The following is a 13,973-nucleotide window of genomic DNA, read 5'->3' on the forward strand; positions in this document are numbered from 1 at the left end:
TCTGTTCATTCTAACAGAAGTCGACCTCATTCTGTTTCTACCAGCTCAGGCTGTATTTGATATATAACATGGACTTAATTTCATGTCTGATTTCTCAGGCACAAAGCATGAAAGATGTGTATGCCTGCAGGGAAAACAATGACTTAATGTGTGATCTGGCCCAGGGTACATATGAATTTATATAACACTTAGCCAGTATCGCTCAGCGTAAAAACAACATCAGCACAAACAACTGGACACCGACACATATTCTTATGAATAAAAGGAGCATTTAGAAAAAGGACTTTGGGGTGGTGGTGTTCAGAACAAAGGATCCTTAAAGTACAGTATAACAAGCAATGTAACTGTAATGGATCAGTCTAAGCTACCTGCAGGCTGCTCTTCTCTTCCTGTCTCACTGTACTGTTGACTATTGACGAAGAGAAGCACTGAATTCACCATGGTGGCCAGGAGTGCTTCTGCACAATTACAACTAGCACGCCAGCTGCACCCATTCCTGGAGAGGTCTGATCTGGCTACAATGACGCATGCCTTAGTTACATCCCAGCTGGGTTACTGAAACGCTCTCTATGTGGATTTGCCTACGGAAAGTGTCCAGAGCTGCTGATCTGTTTCTGGACTGAAATCAATGTGTTGGTTCCCTAACCTATAAATAAAGTCCAAGCTACCTCGGTGGGAAGGTAATGGTGTTCCACGTCTAGTCGTGCTGGCCACGTGACTACGGAAACTGTCTTCGGACAAACGTTGGCTCTATGGCTTGGAAACAGGGATGAGCACCGTGCCCTAGAGTTGGACATAACTGGGCTAAATGTCAATGAGAACCTTTACCTTACCTCAAGGGTGGCATCTCCCTTTATGAGCCTGCTTGAGTGTTAATTTATCAGGTGAGGCCTTTCTCTCAACCCCACCACCTTCACAGGTGCATTTTAGTTGGGAGAGACGAAAGAGTCTTCTCTGCTGCTGCTCCCAGACTTTGGAACTCCCTCCCACAGGAGGCTAGGCTGGTCCCATCTCTGATGTCCTACAGCAAGCAGACAAATATTTTTCTCTTCAGGCAAGCTTTCCCTAAGTGACTGGCTGTCTGAATGGAACTTTTAGATGGACTGTTGTACCGTATTAGCTTTGAATGTGTTTTGATGTCACTTGTATGGTTTGTTTGATCCTTTTTAGTATTTGTATACTCACTGTTATAAGCTTTAACATTGTCTTTTAATGATGTAATCCACCTTGGGTCCTTTTAAGGAAAAAGGCAGGGTAAAATATTTTAAATAAATTTAAATAATACCATTTCCATCAGCATCCTAGAAAACAGTCAGTAGAAAATATATAAGGAATATTTACTGAATTTTCTGTTGATTTTGAAAGTGTCAGCAAGACACCTTGATGAGAAATTTTCAAGCCACACTAGACTTTTATCTTATAAGAATCTTCCACAGCATCTCCTCTGTGACAAAAGAGGTTGTGCTCCTGGCATCCTGTAAGTTGATAAACTTTACAGGAGTATATAAAAGTAAACATACAGACATCAATTCTTACAGACACTGGAACAACTAACCCAGGTACAGCTGTACACTTAATTTGTACCCAGGAATTAATAGGTTTCTAATATCTGTGTACAAATCCAAAAGGAATGCAAGAAAAAGAGAAACCCTCTACAGGTGTTAAAACCTGAGTATGTTACGTTCGCTCCATGAAGAGGTGGTATGATTTGTTCCTGCCTTCCTGGTTCCGGGTTTGTCACCCTATCAGCATGGAGGATAAGAAGTAGAAGCAGATTACTTCCTGTATGTATAGGAACTCTCCACATGAATTATAACTATGGAAAATGAAGGTTCTTACACATGTGGAGAGCCTCCATAGATACAGGAGGCTTTCCTCAGATACATCACTGTGTAGGAAGCTAACAGAAGTGATGATGGATGGACAGGTCAGCATGCTCCCATTCCTTGTGTGGGAACTGTACTCCTCTATTAAAATCAACACCGGGCACTGCTCTCCCAAACATCGGATTCAGCACAAACACACATTTAGTAGAACATGAGCTTGCCTTTTCAGTTCCACCCTGGGAGGCAAACAATGTAATATACAAGACATTTTAGAAAACAAATGGAGCAGTCTGCAAATAAAAGTACTCTGTCAGCCGGAGACTGAAAAGCTCCAGAATTTCCTAGTCATTATGATCCATCAGCTTCTGCCTCATTCCACCCATCGCCTGGTAGATATGCTTCTTTGGCTTTCATCAAGTTGTCTCCTAGCTCTGCTGAACCCCTCCAGGCTACAGCCACAACGTGCAAGGCTCAGCATTGGCCAGCCAGATTCCACCTTCCCTCTACCTGCTCTTGTTCCATCTAATGGCTCCACCTGGAAAGGGCAGCATTACCACAAAAATGTGGTCAATCCACTATACTGTAAACATGTGATTCAACTCTAGAGAGAGAGAGAGAGAGCTCCTGTTATTTATTGCTTCCTCAGCAGTCTCTTAGACTTAAACCATTACAAGATCTGTACAAGGACACAAGCTTTATATTTGACAAGATCCTGTCTTGCTTTTATACATTCCAAAATGGTGAAGTATTGTAAAAAACTGTAAATGTTTGCACAGGGATTTGCAGGTAATTTCAACATTTTAATTCCTACATAAATAAAGAGGATGTTTTCTTTCTGGATCTATGTTCCTTTCACCAGAGTCATCTCGTTTGCCTGGGATTCTTGATCAATCACTTATTTGATTTCAATTTGATTTATATACCACTCCATTAATGCAAACACTATTCTGGGCGGTTTACAGGTTAAAACCTAAAACCCAAGAAGAACCGATAGAACAAAGGGGAAAAAAGGAAGAGTAAACAGTCTTCTCTTCGTTAAGCACAGAAGAGACTGGCGAAACGTTAGGAAGAACAGAACATGGCCAAAGAGTCCGAAAAACCCACAACGAAGAGTAAACACTTCGACAGTTCACTCTTGCCTCCCAATGAATAGCATTGGGGGGGAGGTGTTTGAGAGATTGGCCGCCTGCCTGTCCACCTATGAATCTCCTGGCTCTGCCTGGTACCCCTACCCAATCCACCACTAACTGTTGTGCCTTCCAACCGTCTCATGACAGTACAGTGGACCCTTGACTTACAGACGGCTTGACTTACAGACTTTTTGAGTTACAGACTTCTCTGGCCGCAAAATTTAGGTTTGACTTGCAGACTGAGATTTGACTTACAGACCAGAAAAAAACCAAAATGGAACAAAAACGGCCTGTTACGGGATTAATCGGTTTTCAATGCACTGTAGGTCAATGGAGACTTGACTTACAGACTTTTTGACTTGAGAACCGCCTTCCAATACGGATTAAGTTCTCAAGTCAAGACCCCACTGTAAATGGTAGCAACACACTGAAGTTTTCATGATGGGAGTAGTACTAGTTGTAGACTACAGGTGGGGGGACACAAATGATCACACGATTCCTCTATGGAGAAAAGGGTCCCTCTATATTATAGATCAACACTCTGGAGGAAAATGTTCTACTGAACCTTCCAGCTGATATTTAGTTTTCTATGTCTGGGGATGTTTTAACAAATCTATGGCATGGTAAAGCATATGGTCCCTTGCTGGCCACTTAAAAGTGCTACAACTAGGTATGTTTAGCTTAACGAAGAGAAGACTGAGGGGAGACACAATAGCAGTCTTCCAATATCTGCAGGATTGCCAAAGGGAAGAGGGCATTGATTTATTCTCCATTGCGCCTGAGGGTAGGAAAAAAAATCAATGGGTGGAAATTCGTCAGAGGGAGATGCAACGTGGAAATAACGAGAAATTTCCTGACGTGAGAACCATTAAGCAGTGGAACAGCTTGCCTCTCGATGTGGTGGGTGCCCCATCGCTGGGGATTTTCAAGAAAAGATTGGACAGCCATCTGTCCGGGATGGTATATGAGGTTTCCTGCTTTGGGCAAGGGGTTGGACTAGAAGACCTCCAAGATCCCTTCCAACCCTTTGACAATTCTGTGATTCTATGAACTCAAAGAGGCTGAATATGAAACTAGGCTGAAGCCAGAGTGTAGTTTCTTTAAAAAATGTTCATCTGTGCCCAAAGCTGCTTCACTTGCAACAAACAGCCAACAGCATTCCATAGTATTTACTACTTGGATTTTTTTTTGCTTCACTCTGGGAATAATCAACTTTGGCAAGTGTGAAAGGAAGGGTATCTGGGTTTAAATGCTGACCATGAAATGCAAACACCAATTACTTGCAGCAGGACTGACACACACTGCCCCGAAACTAATTGATCCCCCTAAGGGCATCTCTCTGCTCCAGTCCTACACAAGGATGCCTCTTTTCCATACAAGGATGGAAAACTTTCACTACTTCAGACCCACTGCAGGCCACATCAGTCCTACGAAAAAGAAACTCAGAAGTGAATAGTATATCCTATTCCAATTTGATAAAAACATTTTTTATTGAACAAGGTACAGCAGGACCCCCATATCCACTGGGAGTTGGTTATAAGCCCTCCTCCGTGGATATTGAAAGCCATTGATAATAGCATGGTAAAAGGGGAGGGGGGAACAGGGAAAAATTATTTTCACATGCATTACCAGAACTGGCCACAGACCATGCTATATATTCTTTTACTAACAAGTCATCAAAGCATGGTCTCTGGTTCCCTCTAGTGTCCTGGTTTAGTAACACTTGGGAAAATAGCTTTTCCTGGATTTTTTTTTCTTTTAATATTTTTGGACCATTTATAAGTGAATCAATGCATCCTGACCCCGTGGACCCCTACTGTATATGCATGTGTCAGCTGTATTGTTTTTTAAAGGAGAATTGTGGTACATTTCCAGGAACGGTAATTGTATTTCACTAATTTTTTTACTGATTTTTTTTTTGCAAAGTTTCCCTAGCAAGTCCAAAACAAAAAAAAAAACAAAAAAAAACCCCACACCAAACCCTCTGCCCCCCAAAACAGGCAGGAGAGTTTGTGATTTCCACTTCTGGTGTGTTTCAACAATAAGGATGGACATCCTCACATATCATATAAGGCCAGGGAAATACAAAAGCGTTCTCCTCTCCTCTCACAGAACAGAGTTGGAATTTGTGTGCAGGATTCCAAATCAAATTATATCTGAGAGATGTCTGTCTAAGTGTCTCTTAAATGCCTCCAGAGTTGGAATGCTCACCACCTCCTGAGGTAGTTGATTCGATCATACTACTCTAAAGGTTAAGTTTTCCCTGATGTTCGGTCTAAATCTGGCTTCCTGTAACATGAGCTCATCATTACGTATCCTGCACTCTAGGATGATCAAAAACAGATCCTGCCCCTCCTCTGTACGACCACCTTTCAGGTATGTGAAAAGTGCTTTCATATCTTTCAGTCTTTTTCCCCTCAAAGCTAAAAATGCCTAGTTCTTTCAGTCTTTTCTCATGCAGCTTGGATTCCAGTCCCCTGATCTTCCTTGTTGCCCTCCTATGAACTTGTTTCAGTTTGTTGGCATCCTTCTTAAAGTGCAGTGTCCAGAGATGGACACAATATTCTAGATGAGGCCTAACCAGTGCTGAATAGAGGGGGATTAGTACTTCATAGGATTTGCAGACTATACTTCTGTTAATGAATCCTAAAATAGCATTTGCCTTTTTTGCAAGCATATCACAGTTGGCTTATATTCAGCTTGTGATCCAAAATCTATCTCAATCTTTACTGAGCCAAGTATCCCCCATCTTGAAATTGCATTTGTGTTTTTTGTTCTCCCCTAGGTGTAGAACTTTCCGTTTATCTCTGTTAAATTTAATTTTCTGCCCAGTGGTTGAGCCTATCAAGATGTTTTTGAATTCTGTTCCTATCTTCCATATAAAAGAGGAGATATTTTATGGCATTATTAGCAGCTGAAGAGAATAAACATGAGAACAATCTTTTTGTGCAAATTACTGCAAGCAATGCTTTAATCAAAAGTATACAAAAAGAACAATGACTTCTGCTTTGCTGATGGGACTTTTAAAGAGAAAAAATACAGTCTTTCTGAGCTGATGGTGCATGTGTATGCTTTGTCTCTCCAAGCGAAATGACGCTGGCTTTGCACAGAGAATGTTTGCACAAATTATTAAGATGAGGGAATAAGAAGAATGCCCTTTGTCTTGCTTTCGCCTGAGGCAAAAAAATCTTACAGAGTTCTAGCCTTCCTTGTTGAGGTGGGACAGTCAAAACTAAGAATGAAAAGTGCTTTTTGTATCAGCCATTTTCAACCTTTTTTTGGCCACTGCCATAAACACAATATGAAATAAATACAGGCTGAATCAGGATTGTATAAATTGCATAAGGAACCTTATAATGTGGTATATAAAGAACTGTTTCCAGTCTGGATTCCATTCAAATTGTTGGGACTCCCCCCCCCCCCCGGGGGGCATATGCCCCTCCACAGAACGACTGCTTTACATAAACAGGGAGTAAAACGGCTGCTTGACATGAATAGGCAGTATCAAGATGCAAGTAACCCTCATGTGTGTATACCTCAGTGTGCTCATTACCCATTGTATATTTCAGGTATGTCACTTCCATGGATTTTTGCCCATGAATGCATGGCTCTGATAAACAGACACATGTTTTCTTTAATTATTATAGATGTGTCTGTTTATCAGAGCCATGCATTCATGGGCAAAAATCCATGGAAGTGACATACCTGAAATATACAATGGGTAATGAGCACACTGAGGTATACACATGAGGGTTACTTGCATCTTAAAATGTGTCAGTGTGTCTGAAGGACCATCTTCAGTCACTAGGTGGCAGACTCCCCTAAAGATATGAATACACCTTGAAACTGGAGAAGCTACAGGGCACCACTTTCAGTCACAAAGTGGGCAGTCCACTCCTGCAAGAGACGTATTGAAGATACCCTGTGGCAGCAAGCAGCTTTCATAACTCTTAGGTGGGTATCTCTCAGATACAATGTGCCTGCAATGCACTTTTTCTACAACATGCAAGAGATTGAAATAACATCTCACATACACATCATTCTGGCTCTATATTTCTGAAAAGGCAGATGACAGCTTACACAGTACATATATGCCAACCTTTTTCACCGCTTCATATTAAAGATCCTTCCTAGAACAAGCACAATAATAAAATACAAAGGGAAGCACACCATATGGAGCTGACGGATGAAATGAGGACAGCTTTTCATACAGATATGAGATCTAATAAATACTCAAAATGTACATGCAATTATCCTAATTTTGCCCACAGTAACCATGTTTATTTCATTCTCTGCCACCTATCTTCTTTTTTCAAGTATTAGCAGAAAATGAACATAAAATAATAAATAATAAAAAAACTACTGGTTACATTTATACTTATATTTTTCCTCCACAGTGCTCAGAAAAGCCTACAAGGAGATACAGCAGATGGTCTTCTAGTTCCTCCATAGCTTGAGCATTTGAACCAGAATCTGGCTCATTTCTATCCTTGCCAATTACGTGTCAGAAAGCCTAGGCATTGAAAGTACAATGCTGCATATATTTACTTGAAATTAACTAAAGGGAGCATATTCTCCAGTAAATATGTTAATAACTGCAGCCCCAGGCTGCTATTGCACTGTTAATTTGGTTTCTTCACATTTATGAGAAACCTGAACGATAAGTACACACGGTCTGGGATTAGGAGGCCATATGGGGAAAATCTGACTAGGCATTTGCATATCTTTCACGTCAGCACTCACAAGTTTCCTTCTTTTCTCACCTGACCTCTATTTTCCTCTGATGATCTTTTTGCAATCCTTGGGTACACCCCTAAATTGCAAAGAGAAGAATCAGCCTGTGTAGTCGTGGTCACAGTCTGAGAGTACCCACCCAGAATAAGGAAATGTTAAACCACTTCTCTGTATTCTCTACCTCGAAAGTCCAGGAAACAGTCACCATATGTCAGAATCGACTTGATGGCATACATCCACACACAAGACTCTATGTATGGCCTATAAGAGGAAAGCAGGACCCAAAAAAAGAACATTCTACATCAATACAACACCTGTGTTTTAAAAAAACAAAAACATATGAACCTGCTGCAGAAAAGAAGGGTTCCGAGTATAATCAATGAAAAATGGGGGACTAATAGGTTTTTCATTGAACTGCAAGTCGGTTTATTAATCAATCAATTAGGTGTCATTTTAAATGGCTTCTCCCCAGGGTGGATTTGATTTAAATCAAATCGATTTACATCACTGCAGGATGTAAAAAGAAAAATCAATGATTTTTTTTTTGTAAATTAAAACTTGGGATTCTTTTGATTTAAATTGGATTTATTTTTATTCATCCTGCAGTGATTTAAATCAATTTGACTTATATCAAATCCATCCTGCTTCTCCTTCAATGAGCACATTTTTAAAAAATAAAGCATGTTTTTAATATAAGAAATTACTATAACATTATGTGAAGGATCTTAGGGAAAAAAAATTCCTTTCTGTGTTGAAGGAGGTACCTCTTTTAAAACATGGCATCTACTGTAAAACACACACAGAAACAGAAGTGGGAAATCATGTCTGTCTGCTTAATTTCAGCAGCCTCTGGAAACAATCAGTTCAGACCCCAGCAAACGCCATTTCTTCTTTCCAGGCCTACCAACTGAGCAGGTGATAAAGAGATGGCACTGCTCACTATCAGAATGTGGCCTGAGAGATCACTCCCAAGGGAATATGGAACTCACAAGAAATTAGATTCCATTCTTGTTCTGAAAACAAAATAAATGTGCTTTTCCTACGCTTCTTCCCCCACCCCCCATGTAAATATATGCAGGCAGGCAGAGTTTAAAACTCATATAAAGACTCCGCTAAGATTCTTCAATCAGGCAATGGCCCTTATTTACTGTGACATGAGTTTTAATACGACACTACATCAGCATATGGCTGGATGGAGAAAAGGGTTGGTGTATACGTATATTCTCAATTACTGTGATCCAAGCAGGTACCAGAGTGAAGACAACTCTCAACCCTATATCCCCAGATGTCACTTCTAATACTCTTCTCGCAGGTCCTAAGGAATGAGAGAGGAAGTTGCCTTACACTGTGGCAAACCAATAATTTAGAACTGTCTGCTACACTGTTTGATGCTGGCAAAATATAATCCTGCATGCTTTTCCTTTAACAGTGGGTGTCTATGAAGAGCATGCTCTCTCTCTCCTACTAAGCTTGGAAGGTATTTTTCCACACCTTAAGCATATCTGAGACCACCCCTTCCTTCCTGTTGCTTCCTTTGTAAACTATATTTCCTCCCTCCTCCAGTTTCTGCCATCCAAGGAGAAATGTGTGGAGATGCAGTTCTGCACAATGGCTGCACTCCTGTTACTTAGTCTAATAGGTTGCACTAGAGTAGATCCACTGAATCAGTTGGGTTTTGGTGAATCAACTCTTCTGTATGTTCGGCTGATTCAAATGAGTATACTCTGGCTGCAACTTTATATGCTAAGCAACAAGATTTCAGCCAATATCTATACCTATATCTATATAAGAACAAACCGCTGGATAGCTCAAACTGCTCAATAGCTCAGCAGTTTAGTCATCTGGCTGCAGAACCAGAGGCTGAGAGTTCAGTTCTCCACTGGGCCTCCTTGACAGGTACTAACTCAATGATCCATAGTGTCTCTTCCAACTCTACAGTTCTAAGATAACATAACAAACAGTAAGTAGAAATTTTCTGTTTCCATTAACAATAAGGCTTCCAAACTGAACATCCTTCTGTTTCCTTAATCAGACTGGATAGGTCTCTCCATGATTTCCCCTGCAATAAAAAGGGAATAGTCAGATTCCAAATACCGCCAACATTTGGCAGCAGGATTTCAGATAGAAGACATTGCAAGACTGATCTGGAGAATCTATATAATGAAGCACAGATCTGCACGCCGTGCAGATGTCATGCAACTCTTTGACATCTTTCTCAAAAACTCCAGCCAGCACACCTACTGATGAAGGCTTCTAGGAATTGCAGTCTAAGAGCAGCTGGGTTATCAAAGGTTGGGAATAACTGCACTGGAGCCAATTTATACGTGGAAGTCTGTCTTCTCATACATTATTCTATTACTACTTATATTGGGATAAGTAAAAGGAATTTAGCAGAGGGAAACAAAACCATCAAGGCAAGAATACCAATTTGAAGCAATGTAAAAATGTATGGTCTGACAATGAGGTGGAATACACCATGCCCAATCCTATCAGTTTGCAAATTTTCTTAAATTAAATGAGAAAGAGGCAAAAATTCGCAAGTATACACAATAAGGAAGGAGGACATGCCAGCTTTATACACAAGCACAGCACTGACAATATTAATCTCTCCAGGGGTCTGCGTGAATCTGAACACTGCAGTGGTGATAATAATTTGAGTTCATATGAGTTGATAAAAAAGGGCTAAGTGGAAGAAAGCATCAGAATAGCAGGATGCCAGTGATACATGCTTGGGACAAACGTCTTCTTGCATACACATAGGAAATGCCACAAATACAGCAAACAAAAATACCAACTCAAGTGCTCAGGATAAGAGTGTGTCAATTCACAGACCAATTATTTCAGTTATCCTACAGACTGCAATAAATACTTCATTAATGATATGTAAGCTAATAGCATGCATTGCTGTTCTGCATTTCTTACTTGAAACTTGGCAACATCCTAAACACAGCAGGAAGAACTTCCACTGAACTCAGTATAGCTTGCTTGTATGTAAACATTTCTCAGGCTTGCATTATTTGGTTTCTCGGTTATTTCCAATGAGTCAAAACCTAACTAGAAGGTTATACTGTACTTTCATGCAGGCACTGTAGATACTGGTCACCCAGATGATAATTTCATTTTGGCAGAAATCGATTTGGCAAGTAAATTGTCAAGGAAAAACAATCCTCACAGCTGGTTTCCTAGACAGCTTTACAATGCTTAACATTTTTAATTGCTCTTAACAATGTGATGGAAGCACATAGGATTAGTCAAAAATCTTCCCACTTCATACATTGCAGGATTAGAACTTTAGCATTTATGCAGAACTACAGAACATAAGATCAAGATCTTCTCTTATCATTAGTGATCATTAGCATAGGCAGAACACAAATAATGGGAAGTCTAAAATATTAAGGACATTGCCCTTTAAAGCAGGGGGCTCAACATTCAGAAACATGGGCAGAAATCCTGTTCAAGAAAGTGCAACATAAAGATATGCCTAAGGATGTGTGTTGGGCCTTAGTCCCATACAGTCAGCAGTGTGCAGTGGATCACACAGTTTGTTCCCTGGTTGTACATTCACATTGTGGCTGCATGGCACATAGTTTGCATTATAGTCATGCAACTGGTTGCATGGTTCACATTGGGACTCTTGTGCAACATGCCTGCAGAAGGGCTTCATGGAGATTTTATAATTTTAAAATATTAACCAGCTTGCTTTAATTAATTGTTGATTTTGAAATGTTGTACACTGGCTTGGGACTCCAGCAGGAGAGAAACGCAGAATAAAAATAAAACGCAGAATAAAAATAAAAGAAATAAAAATATTACTTCCACCCTGCCATAATTTTTTTCTAGCACTTCTGCACCTTCATGTAATGCACATGCAGCTGTGCAACAGGGTTTCAGCCAATGTATAACCCCCATATCAAATGAAGAAAATGGAAGACAGTTCCATACTATTCTCTATATCTAAACTCTCATTCACATTGTGCACAGTCTACAGCTTCATAAGGCAACACTCTGTTTTTCTGTACAGCAGCTCTCCATTATCCCAGTAAAGGTCCAGTCATCTTAGAGGAAACACCAAACTCACTCCCATTTAGTTTTCAATGTCAACTTTTGTTCTGCAACTTCAAATTCAATGAAAAAGTTCCCCTCAAAGACAGAAGCCATATCTGTGGCACAGGTTTAATGGCTTTTACTAGCAAACTGTTTATGTAATACACAGCATGCTAGAAATCAGATTAATATGGATAATTCAGTCTAAGGATTCTGGGCAAACTACCATTAGAGTAAGGTTCAATGGACTCAACATGTGTTCCTTTTGTGTTAGCATTTCCACAATCTATTTGTAGATTCAAGTATTGCAGTGTGTGCTCACTACTCTAGGTACATTCATTTGCACTGAATACATCAATGGGTGTTATATGCAGAATTGGAACTTTTATTCAGTGATATGGATGGGGGAAGGAAAGCTTGCAAGGTGAACATTCCAGGGCTTACTAAGAAACAAGGACTATGGTGTCTCCTGATGCCCCTTTCCTCCAGCCACACTTCCTAGTTTCCTTTGAGCTTAGCTGCAATCCTCACAGTAGCTGGGAGAAAAACAGATTTTCCCCAAGGAATAGTGTACTGCTACATGTGGTCCTTATTGTAATACAAGGTATTTAAGGGTGGTTTGGTTATTGCATTAACAATCAGCAGCCATTCACTTCATCAAAGACTTTACTCTCTCTTTTTTGGTATAGGGATTAATCCAGCAGTCTGCATTTTAGACTCTTTTCATGGGGAGGGGCTGGCTAGAGGAACCATCAACTTTACCACATCTCTATCTCTGTAACATCTTAAGGCTGAATATAAATGTTTTGTGAAAGACCTGAAAACTGTTCCCCTTTCATCTCAATGACTGAAACATTTCAACTTAACTATATTAGTCAAATATTAACACAATCTTTCTTTCTTTAACAGCAGCTGGAAATATGAAACAAGGAACTGCTTGAAGCCAGTGACAAAATTCCTCCTGACTTCTTTATTAAGATTTCATCCTGTATCAACAGACATGGGAATAAATACATTACGCGCAACAGCTAATACCCATTTTAATGTGCCGACATCTGATATAAAACTTTCAAGGCAGCTATTTCCAATACAACCTCTTTTAAAAAATAGGCAATGCTGCACACAAAAAACAACATTAAGATGTGCTAAATCTAGACACTACGTCTTATCTCTAGAGACTGGTCCTAAAAGGGAACACTCTTTCTCCCCAGAGAACCACAATATTTTAAAACACAACATTCGCTCTACTCTCCCATCTCTCACATGCAGTTGAAAACATACATTTTCAAGTTCTCAGTATCTCTTAGAGCAAATGGCAGCACAGTGCTGAGAGAGAGATCGATCTTCGCATGTGAATTCTGGCTGATGGAGAAGGACAATGGAGGAAACCGACACAATATTGAAATAAAAGGAGCATTTCTCTAGCTACTCAAGTGGAATCATGTATCCGTCCAAATCTCCTTTTTGGGGGGAAAGGGACAGCAGCTGTAGATTTGTTTGCCTGCGTTTTCAAGAAAACCTGTGTAGTTTAGAGGTATAGAAGGGGAGGGGTTCGGTAGGATGAGACATAGCAATATACAGCCTAGCAGGTCTTTATCAACAGGAGAAAGAAACAGTGAAGGGTCCTCATCAAATGGAGGAGTATTTCAGGAGGATCTGTTATATCGCCTCGGTCTGTTAGAGGAGAGGTTTCCCAATAATTGGGAAGCGGGTTAAGTTATTTTGCTGAGCCATCTGGTGCCCACGGCGGATCCTACTATTTTTCTGCGAAGAACAGCAAATCTTATTTTTATTTTATTTTTTTGAGGGGGAGGGGAGAAACTCACGCCAAAGACTTAAAAAAAAGCTAACACGGGCATCAGTGCACATCTGCTCAGCGCCGAGCGCGAATCCTTCTTCTTCTTTTTTGCAAGAAACCTCAACCCTAAGGTGGGAAGGAGAGAAGCAGATGCGGTCCGCCCTGCACGCAAGCAAGCAAGCTCGCTCCCCTCTGTTCGCCCGAAGTCACCGGCGCGGGGTCCTTACCTGCCGGGGAGCTCCGCTGACAACTGAGGCTGATGTTTGCAGCTGGAGGGGGTCGCGCCCTGGCTTAACTCCACCACGGGACTGCGGCGCCTTCTCCGCCGGAGCAACAGCCACGAGCACCGCCTCGGGGATTGTTTCTCTCGCGTCTTTGCAGCGCCTGGAATACTTTCCCTCTCCCCCGCCCCTCCCTTCCTAATATGGTCAACGCCACGCC

The 13,973-nt window shown here is 40.8% G+C and overlaps 1 protein-coding gene across 1 annotated transcript in view; it reads right to left on the reverse strand.

The window, feature by feature from the left end:
* Nucleotides 1-13,947, reverse strand: part of SERPINI1 (serpin family I member 1) — a 187,091-nt gene extending 173,144 nt beyond the window's left edge. The window contains exon 1 of the mRNA XM_072996165.2: nucleotides 13,760-13,947. The gene's annotated coding sequence lies outside the window, so the exon portion shown is untranslated. The remainder of the gene's footprint in view (nucleotides 1-13,759) is intronic.
* Nucleotides 13,948-13,973: the final 26 nt, after the last annotated feature.

The sequence above is a fragment of the Pogona vitticeps genome, chromosome 3 (genome assembly GCF_051106095.1).
Source record: "Pogona vitticeps strain Pit_001003342236 chromosome 3, PviZW2.1, whole genome shotgun sequence".
In the NCBI taxonomy this organism is placed as follows: Eukaryota; Metazoa; Chordata; class Lepidosauria; order Squamata; family Agamidae; genus Pogona; species Pogona vitticeps.